A 10,897-nucleotide genomic window follows, 5' to 3' on the forward strand; every position below is an offset into this window, starting at 1 on the left:
CTATCCAATTCAAGCCAAGGTGCTTGTGGCCCCAGGGGATACCGGCAATGTCTGGAGACAATCCTGGTGGTTACAGCTTTGGGAGGGGGTGATTGTCATCTTGTGCCTTAGTGTCTAGCCAGGAAAGCCCCCTCATAAGGAAGAATTGTTCAGTTCAAAATATCAATAATGTCAATGAGATATCCTGATCTAATAAAAAAGGCAAAAATGATAGTGGTCAACTATTCATAATATTAGCATAATTAACAATATTAAAATAAAATAGATCCAGAGACATAGAAGCATGGAACATACTGTCAAATCTCAGAGGAAAGGCAGGAGTGGGATTTGGGGGTATGTGTAGGAAGAGATCAACCAAAGAACTTGTATGCCTATATGCATAACCCATGGACACAGACAATAGTGTGGTGGAGGCCTGGGAGTGGAGAGAGGGTGTGGGAGCAGGCTAGAAGAGGTCAATGGGGGAAAAGGGGGACATATGTAATACTTTCAACAATAAAGATTTTAAAAAAATAATTAGTAAAAAAAAAAGAAAAGAAAGAAACCAAAGTGCCAAAATGGTAAAAAACAAACAAACAACAACAACAAAACCAATTGTTTTTTAGAAGGGTGAGAAATATGGCTTTTAGGGTGTCTTCAACTAGAGTTTGGAATGGAATATATCACTCAAGGTCTAATCAAGAGACAGAAATCACACAGTGATCTGAACAGAAAATAATTTTTTTAAATATTAAGTATAATGGAGATTGGAATAATGAGGGAATGGCCTGTCATTGGCCGTCCATAGTATTGATTCAGATTTGTTGGAAAGCAAGGTTCACTGGTTGGCAGAGGAGTGGCTGTGGTTCCGTGCCAGCACAACTTGCTGAAAATCCACCCTCCAGACTTCAGTGCATGGGTCTGTGCATCAGCTGATCTTAAATTACAATAGTAGGATTTTCTCTACAGCATTTCCTTACCTGTTGCAAAGACTTCAAAGAGGCTATGAGAGATTGCACTCCCTGATGGACTCCCACTATTGGCATTTATAATCTACAGGAGTTGGCAAAAGTAGGTTAATAATAATAAACATTAACAATAAGTACAATAATGAATAAATAACTAATAACACAAGAATAAAGTCTGTGTTTTGAGTACTCACAACTGTAAATCTTTTTTTGCCCACCCCTGTATTCTTCTCTCTGTTTCCTAGTTGCAGACCTTTTTGATACTTGGGTGCATTTTCTGCTGTTGAGTTGTGTGAGATACTTCTGTATACTTATTATCATCCATTCCCCTTTTTGCAAAGGGGAGGAGGGGAACAGGGAGGAAAGGGGAGGAGAGGGAGACAGAGAGGAGGAAGGAAAGGAAGAGAATAATAAAAATGAGCAAATGAGTTGCATAAAAATCAAAGAAGAAAAATTCAAATGGGTAATAAGCATGCAAAACTGTTTAATTTTCCCAATCTCTAATTCATCATTGTATAATACTTCTTAGTATTAAAGAGCGTTTGAAAAGTTATGAAGAGCTATAATGTTTTCTCTCACCCATTCTTTCATCACTTACAGATCATGATTTCAGTTGTGAGTTGGTGTTGGATAAATTACTCTCATATAAGTAATTTAAAGTTCATTACACCATTCAGAAGCCCAGATGGGAAAAAAAAGTGTAAGAGTAATGGCAAGCATTTAACAACAGGAAGCCACCAGGGACCATTAAAATTGAAAAAAATGCAAAATAAATATCTTGTCTGCTAGAATGAACTGATCTAATCAAGAAGCATGTTGCTGTTGATGCCATGATTACTGCCATATACCCCCGGGGGAAGCTGGAGCCTTTATTTGCACTTGTGCTAAATGCTATCACAGGATTTATTATCATAGAACTGACACGTTTTCAAAACATTGCATTAAAGTTAACTAAGAACTATAACCAGGGAATTGAGAAATGAAGACCAAATATTCAGCATACCAAATAGTTTTAATTATCTAAATATGAGAAAGCCACTATGATAAATAATAGCAACTAAAATGTTCGGAGAACTTACTAGATACTAGGCACAGTGACTAGTGCAATATCTCATTTCATCAACCTAGGAGATTGGTACTATTATTAACCCCACTTAATAGATGAAAAAAATAAGATTAAAGAGATGAAGTTAGGGGTAGTACTATCTGACTACAAAAATGCATGCTTATTAAATGAAATATGGATATCCTTATCCCCATCAATTTTTAGTTCTATATTTTTATTCTGATTTTAAACTTAAAAGTTGTTCCTTTTAGAAAAAAATAAAAATTTGAAAGTACAACAGAAAACCAAAAATATTAGCATATTGTCATATTTCCTTCTTGCAGTTTTTGTGTGCAAATACAGTATATGCTTTTTAGCTCAAATTGATTTCATACTACATATCTTAGAATCTGTTTTGGTTTCCCTAACTGTATGCCATAAGAAATTTCTAGCCCTAACTGGTTTGGCTCAGTGGATAGAGCCTCAGCCTGTGGACTGAAGGGTCCCAGGTTCAATTCCGGTCAAGGGCATGTACCTTGGTTATGGGCATATCCCCAGTAGGGCATGTGCAGGAGGCAGCTGATTGATGTTTCTCTCTCATCGATGTTTCTAACTCTCTATCCCTCTCCCTTCCTCTGTGTAAAAAATCAATAAAATATATTTTTAAAAATTTCTAATGTTATCCTAAACATGTGTTTTAATCATTACAAAGTATTTACTGACATAGCTACATAATGATCTTTTGATCATTTCCGTAATGTTAAACATTCAGTTTGTAATGTTTCCATTTTATAAATCTTTGTGTATAGTACCATATTTGTATAAAGTCACTTATAAATTTTATTTTTATAAATTAATAGAAGTAGTATTAAATGGGGAGAAATCATAAAATAACTTCCAGAAAAAATTGCAGCAGTTTCTAGAAGTTTGTGAGAAGGTACATTTTCTTGTCCTCTTGACCATAATGACTCCGGGCTATTATTTAATTTTAACACTTATAGACAAAATAGTGTCTTTTGCCTTACTTTTAATGTCTTTCCTTCTTTTTTATATTGGATTTATTTTATCCAAGCACCTTAAATAGGTCCCAATTAACTCAAACGAAAAGAAATTTTTAAAAAGAGTACAGGATACCTTGCAACATAAAAATTGAACTATGTGATTTCAGTTGAAACTGGATAATTCTGGAGATGCAGGTAACATGAATTAATAGTTTCTTGAAGCTGCTGCTGTTAGAACAATTGAGCTTTGACTCATCTGGAAAGAGTGTTGATTATCTTCGTTTGTGTTAAGAGTGGCACAGTTTGGGCAAGACCCTGTGGAGGAGAGGAGGCATGTTTCTCCAAAAGGCAACAATATACAAAAACAGCAGGCAACTGGCCCTGGCCGGGTAGCTCAGTTGGTTAGAGCATCATCCCAATATGCCAAGGTTGTTGGTTCAATTCCACATTCAATAGCAACCATCTCACAAATCTTTCTAAGGTCCTCTAGCTTCACTAATAATAGCCAGGGAGTTTTTCCTCTTTCCTTTTCTCACTTAATATTTAACCTGCCCAGTCCTTCCTTTCCTTGTTTTCAGATTTCATCTCCTCCCCTCCCCCCATCTTTGCATAATTTCCTGTTCTTATTCAGAAAAAGATAGCCTTGTTGCTACTCCCATCAGCAACCCTGTATACCCTCAGACATTACTTCACTGAGCAAGTAAAAAACACGCCCCCCTTTCCATTCCCAGAATCCACTCTTATAGGAAGGCATAGGAGACTTGAATAGTGTATTTTTTCCCTTTTCTCATTGGCATTGGATATTCTTTACATGTGCTTATAATCAATCAATAGGAAGTTTTTAGTTTTTCATCTCCAATATATATTAAAGACAGAAAATCTTAATTAGAAGATACTGCTTTTCATAGATGTATGATTATCATTTCAAATTTGTTTTGGGAAATGAGAACGTATAAGGACTTTAAAATTAAAAAACATTATGTGGTTTGGTATTTTTCATATGCCAGTGCTATTTCCGTAGTGTATGCTTCATCCAGAAATGTGGCACAGTGGTCAAAAAGAGAAGTGACATTAATCAGGAAGGGCCCTGTAGTAAATTTAAAAAATGTTAATCAGAGAAAACTGTCATTTGTAGATTTCTAATGAATTTGGGCTTTGTACAAAAAACATGGTAGTCTTAAATTGTGACTTTTAAAAGGTGAATTCTGTGCCCTGGCGGAATACCTAATGCTTTGGGGTATGCTGCAATTCATTTCTCATTGCCCCAAATTCTGTAGCCTAAAATGAGAAGGGAAGTACTTTTCCCATGAGGGATTGTAACAATTTCTTAATTATAATTGAGGAGCTCTCTGAAAATGAGTAAGTGGTATACGAATTATTTAACTCTAGCCCCCTTCAGGGTAGGGAAAAAGTAGGGCTTTTTCAGTTCTCTTTATATACTAGCCTATCTAATAAAAGCGTGATATGCAAATGGACTGTCACTCCAACACACAAGATGGCTGCCCCCATGTGGTCAAAGATGGCTGCCCCCATGTGGACACAAGATGGCCATCAGGGGAGGGCAGTTGGGAGGGACCAGGCCTGCAAGGGAGGGCAGTTGTGGGCGATCAGGCCAGCAGGGGAGGGCAGTTGGGAGGGACCAGGCCTGCAAGGGAGGGCAGGTGGGGGCGATCAAGCCTGCAGGGCAGGGCGGTTAGGGGTGACCAGGCCAGCAGAGGAGGGAAGTTGGGGGCGACCGGGCCTGCAGGGAAGGGCAGTTAGGGGTGACCAGGCCTGCAGGAGAGGGAATTTGGGGGTTACCAGGCCTGCAGGGGAGGGCAGTTAGGGACGACTGGGCCTGCAGGGAAAGGCAGTTGGGGAGGAACCCAGGCCTGCAGGGGAGAGGAGTTGGGGGGGTGGGACCAAGCCTACAAGGGAGGGCAGTTGGGGGTAATCAAGCCTGCAGGGGAGGGCAGTTAGGGGTGACCAGGCTGGCGAAAGAGGGAAGTTGGGGGCAACGGGGCCTGCAGGGAAGGGCAGTTGGGGGGGAACCAAGGCCTGCAGGGAAGAGCAGTTGGGGGGGACCAGGCCTACAAGGGAGGGCAGTTGGGGGTGATCAGGCTGGCAGGAGAGCAGTTAGGCATCAATCAGGCTGGCAGGGGAGTGGTTGGGGGGGATCAGGCTGGCAGGCAGAAGCAGTTAGGGGCAATCAGGAAGGCAGGCAGGCGAGCAGTTGGGACCCAGCAGTCCTGGATTGTGAGAGGGATGTCCGACTGCCCGTTTAGGCCCGATCCCACTGGGGGGACATCCCTCGAGGGGTCCCAGATTGGAGAGGGTGCAGGCTGGGCTGAGGGACACCCCCCCCACGCACGAATTTTGTGCACCAGACCTCTAGTTTTTAGATAAATCCTAGACTAACTGCTGTAACAAACAACCCCAACATTTCAGAGGGTTAAATAAAAAATTATTTCTCACTTACATTACAGTCTAGTGCAGTGGTCAGCAAACTCATTAGTCAACAGAGCCAAATATCAACAGTACAACGATGGAAATTTCTTTTGAGAGCCAAATTTTTTAAACTTAAACTTCTTCTAACGCCACTTCTTCAAAATAAACTTACCCAGGCCGTGGTATTTTGTGGAAGAGCCATACTCAAGGGGTCAAAGAGCCGCATGTGGCTCGCGAGCCGCAGTTTGCCGACCACGGGTCTAGTGCACAGCAGATGGAAATCCTGTTCTCTGTGGTCATTTAGGTACCCAGGCTGTGTGTTCTCCCTCTCCCTCTAGGCTGTCCATCTTCTAAGGCCCTCATGTCCTTTCTTGGGTCCTGTACATATGGTCAAGAGATAAGGAAAGTGTAGGGGAATGAGGGCGGTGCGGAGAGAGAGAGAGAGAGCATTCAAAATTTAGAAGCCACTGGGACTGGAAGCGGAACCTCACATTTGTTCACCTACATTTCCTTGGATTTCCTTGGCCTGAATTCAGTTGCAAAGCCTCATTAACTGCAAGGGGGCTGGGAAACAGCCTGTCAGTGTGTCCAGAAACACAGATACTGGTGAGCAACAACTTTCTGTGCCACAAGGTCACTGTGAAGACCCAGGAAAGATGCTCCTCAGCATTTCCTGGGATACTTGGCAGTGCTAAAGTCACAGGGGCAAAAAGGGTGCAGAGGGGTTCAGTAGTCATTTAGTTTTCCACCACCCCTACAATTTTAGTAATTAGGGAAAGAAAAAACAGACATCAAGGATCTTGAGATTAAAAGGCTTGTTAGTAGAGAGTTGCAACAGTAGCCGGAATCTCTTGATTCCTAGTTCAGTGTCCTTTCCATCATGCCACATGTCTTCACAAAAATGTTTGACGTGTGATATAGAGATGTCACATAATATGGTGTAACTCTGAAAAGCAAAATGAGCAGCTGCAAGTCTCATCACTGAAAGCTTTTGATTCTTGTCGGGATAACATTTGGTGTTTGTTCACATGGACTTTTAAAAGGGTGTTATAACAATTTGCTTGCATGGCATCTTTCCTCTTCACTGTTGAACTTTTTGTTTAGTTGGCTGTCTGGCAAAATAGAAATTCCCCAATACCTGTTTAATTGTGAAATAGCATAAATTACTCTCAGAACTTAGACATAAAATCACATTCTCCAAGAATCAACAACACGTGAGGCAGGAGCGGATGTGGCCAAGCCTAAAAGTGGGCTTTCAGACATGGTTTAAGGGAAGCTTGGAAAACGCTCAAAGCCAACCATGGAAACCAGGACACGTGCTTAGATTTGGACTGTCACTGAATAAAACCTAGAAAAAGATTGTCGTGCTTCTTCACCAAAGCTGAGGGCTGCGTGTCTCCAGCAGCTGTCCGTCTCCCCAGGGGTCCTGCTAAAGCTGCACTGTCTATTTAGAACAATACTCGCTTGTTATAAGCCAGCAGTGAATCTGGCAGAATAATTACCCACCAAAACCAGAAACCAGTTGAGCCTAACAGGTAAAATGATCATGCTTAAGGACAAAAACAGAGACACCCTGTCCACTATCAAATCCAAGACTAAAAAATATGGGGCTGACTATAAGAAGGGAAGTAGGCAGCCTCGAACCGTAAGTGCACAGGGCAAGAAGTGAAATTAAAGAATTGAAGGAGATTGAAGAAAGCCCATGAAGACCTGTGACTTCACACATGTTAAAAGTAAGAGTTGAGAATCAACAGCAAGCAGTCTCAACTCGGAGCTGCAAACATGAAGTCCGTCTCCACCAGCCACCCTCTTCATTTCCCTAAGACCGGTGGCTTGTTTCTGAGTTCAGTCAGGGAGAGGACCTGATGCTGGGATATTGAGGAAATTAAACATTTCTCATCATCTATGAAATTCGTCATGTGAAGTTTTGAGCTTGCTTGTAAGCATTAAGACAAATTCCATATGCCTCACAGCCAGGAGGTTCCAGGTCACTGTTCATCACTTACTAGGCAACCATATAATTCGTATAACATCAGCATCACATGATCACAGGTGGTGAACCAGGTTTCTAACACCCTAGGCTCATTTCATGGATGAACACCATTGGGGTGGCTTAAGGGTTATCTGCAAGAATTAATTCCTTCAACCTGCACCCCAGCCTGGCCATATGGTCCCAGGCTCTCTGGGAGGATTCTTCCAGGGCAAATGCTGCAGTGCCAATTCACAAAAGCACCTGGAGATACAAAGTGTAGCTGATTCATTAGATTATTGGTGTCAGGTGCAAAAAGAAAACTCTAGCAAATCAGAATGATAGAGTGACTTTGACACTTGGATGCAGACATTTTATAGAGATTTAGGGAAGGTACCAAAAAACCTAAGAGATAGAAAATGTAGAAGCGTTTGTCTCCCTACGCCCTTCAGATCTTACTTAACCAACTCCCAAAAAAGACACATAACTGTTTTCATAAAATAAAATAAAAAGCCAATCAGAAAAACCATAGGACAAGTAAAGTGCTATTATAATGCAGCAATTAATAGAGGAAGCACAAGTATTATAAATTGCTAAAGAAAGAGATTAAAAAAAAGAAATATGGACTAGCCTACCAAGAACATAATTCATAAAACTTAGTGTGTGAGGTCCTTGCTGCCTTTTTTTGCGAAAGACACAGGAAGGTACTACTTTTCTTTGGTTTTAGAAGAAATTAAATATTAGGGGGAAACGAACCACAATTACTTTCTCTACTCTATCGTATTTTACTATCTAGTGTTTGTCGTCATGCTTCATATTTTAGAGTTATAATCAGTATAAGTGCCATTTTATACTGACAATTCAGTTTCTGTGCAATTTTTCCATATGACTGAATAATTTTAAAATTTATTTTATTTCTTCTTAATACCTTTATTTGTTCCTATTTTATCACTCTACAAGTATCCGATGGCTTTGCCACAGCTGAAAAATTTTAGGGCAGTTGTCAAGGGGCACAGTGAACATCCCTCCCAAAATGGAAGCAATCATGGCCCATCTTCTGCCAGAGCAAGCTCAGTGCCCGGCAAACTTTGGGTTCTGGAGGTAGCATACTTTACACCTAGGAATTCTACTTAGGCTCATATACATAAATGTAAAAACAAAGCAGAACAAAAAACCATCTCTGAATGGGGCCCCGCTAAAAAGTCTGCAAGGACCAGGTTAGTTCAAGAAGTTCTGCCATGAGGGCTGTGAAAGCTAGCAGGCTCCCTGACGGACCACAGAGATGCTGTGTGAAGTTTATGGCAATTTCAGGGGGAAAAATCACAATGAAGGCACCGTGGGAGCAAGGCCACTTAAACTAAGATTAAGAAGGTAATCAATTGGAATGAATTATCACCCCTAAATTGTGTGAATCGCAGCCTTTAATATTAAATTTTGTCATAAGATTTTGTAAAGTCCGAACACTTGCTTCAGTGGAATCCCAATCTATATGTCTACTAATTCCTCTGACTCCTACTTATTTGTTAGATCTAAACTGAAGTGTTATAGGAGACTTTTCTGACCCTCCCAATTTAAGTGATCTCATCCCAAACTATCCAGAGTTATTTACTTTCATAGTCTCTGTTAGTTTCCTTCATAATAATAATCACAATTGGTACTTATAGTTGTGTGTATTTGGTTTATATCTGTGTCTATATCTAATCTAAGCAAATGTAAGCTGTGGTCACCAAGTCGGTTTTGTTCACCACCATATACTCAGTGCCTAGCACAGTGTCTGGCAATAAATAAAAGTTGAATGAGTGAGTGAATGAATGAATGAATCAATGAATGCTCAGAGTTTTTTTCTTTGTATGAAGCTTTCTTGTAAAGATGATATAGCTCACCAGTTTAATGGAAATGGATGATGAACTTGTTAGAATCCTGGCTCTCACGGAGTTTTTGTTCTAGTCATGGAAACTTTTTGAAAATGTAAAATCTAAGTTGACTCTTTAACTATTAGTTACAGGCCTGTCCTGAAAAGGGGGATGCGGGAAGGGAGCATGTTATATATACAGAGATGGTGGCAAATGCAGATTCTGTGGTGGAATCAGATTTGGCAAACATGATGAACAGAGAAGTGTCCAGTGGGTCTATAGAGCAGAGTAAGGAGATAATTATAGAGATGAGGTGGGGAAGTAGGCAGAAACAAGATCATGTAGGACCATCTGAGCTTAGGTCAGAATCTTTCACTCTGTTGTAAGTGAAGTAGAAGATCATGGAATGTTTTAAGCAGAACAATAAAATCTAATTCACATCTTAAAAATACATTTTTCCTTTGTGAAAAAATGGGTTGGGAGTGAAGGTAGATGAAAAGAGCGGAAACAAGGGCATCAATTAGTAGACTATTATTTTAGTGTAGGAGACATGCCGTGGCTTGAGCTAACGTGATAGTTTAGAGAGGCAGAGACAAGTGAGGACTTAGTACATATTTCCAATTCTAACAGGAGTTGAGGGTGGATTGGTTGTGGGACAATGAGGAAAAGAAAGAAATCAAAGATGACCCTACATTTTTGGCTGAAGAACGTGGGTGGGGTGGTATCATTTACTGGGAGTAAGATCACTTTTGGTTGGAGGCAAGGTCAGAAATCAAAATTTCCCTCTTTGGGGCATGTTAAGTTTAGCATGCTTATTAAAAATCTAGCTGGAGATATCAAGTAGACAGCTGTTGGATAGCTGAGTTCAGTGTTCAGGGAAGAGATCAGGTCTGGAAGAAAACACGGGGAAGTAATCAGCTTATAGTTGAGAAGAGAAAAATAGGAACAAGGGCCAAGGTTGGTTGCCAAGCCCATTTCCATTTATAGGTTAACTAGAGGCCCGGTGCAACGGGTAGGGTCCCTAGGCCTGGCCTGCGATCAGGGCCTATCAGGGCCTTCTGTCTGCCAGCCGGGGCCTTCCTTCCCTGGCTGTTGGCTGCCGGTTGGGGCCTTCCTTCATTCCGCGCCACCCCCTGTGGTCAGCACATGTCATAGCGAGTGATTGAACTCCTGGTCTCCCAGTTGAACTCCTGAAGGGACACTTTGCATATTAGCCTTTTATATATATACTAGAGGCCCAATGCACGAAATTCGTGCAAGAGTAGGCCTTCCTTCACCCAGTTGCCAGCACCAGCTTCCCTCTGGCACCCGGGATGCCTCACAGCCCTGGCTTCCTCCGGAAGGTCCTCTCTAAGGACATCCAGTCTAATTAGCATATTAAGCTTTTATTATTATAGACTAGAGGCCTGATGCACAAAGATTCATGCAAGAATGGGCCTTCCTTCCCCTGGCTGCCGGCACCGCCTTTGCTCCAGTCCAGAGCCGCCTTTCTGCCTTCTCATGCTGCCCAGAGGCCCAGAGTGGCTGGGGCGGGCTGGGGCAGTGCAGAATGCCTGCATTGTCACCATGGCGCCATCTTTGTTGGGCTAATTTGCATACTCACTCCTGATTGGCTGGTGGGCATCATGAAGGTACGGTCAATTTGCACCTTTCTC

The sequence above is a fragment of the Cnephaeus nilssonii genome (assembly GCF_951640355.1).
Source record: "Cnephaeus nilssonii genome assembly, chromosome: 14".
NCBI classification, from domain to species: Eukaryota; Metazoa; Chordata; class Mammalia; order Chiroptera; family Vespertilionidae; genus Cnephaeus; species Cnephaeus nilssonii.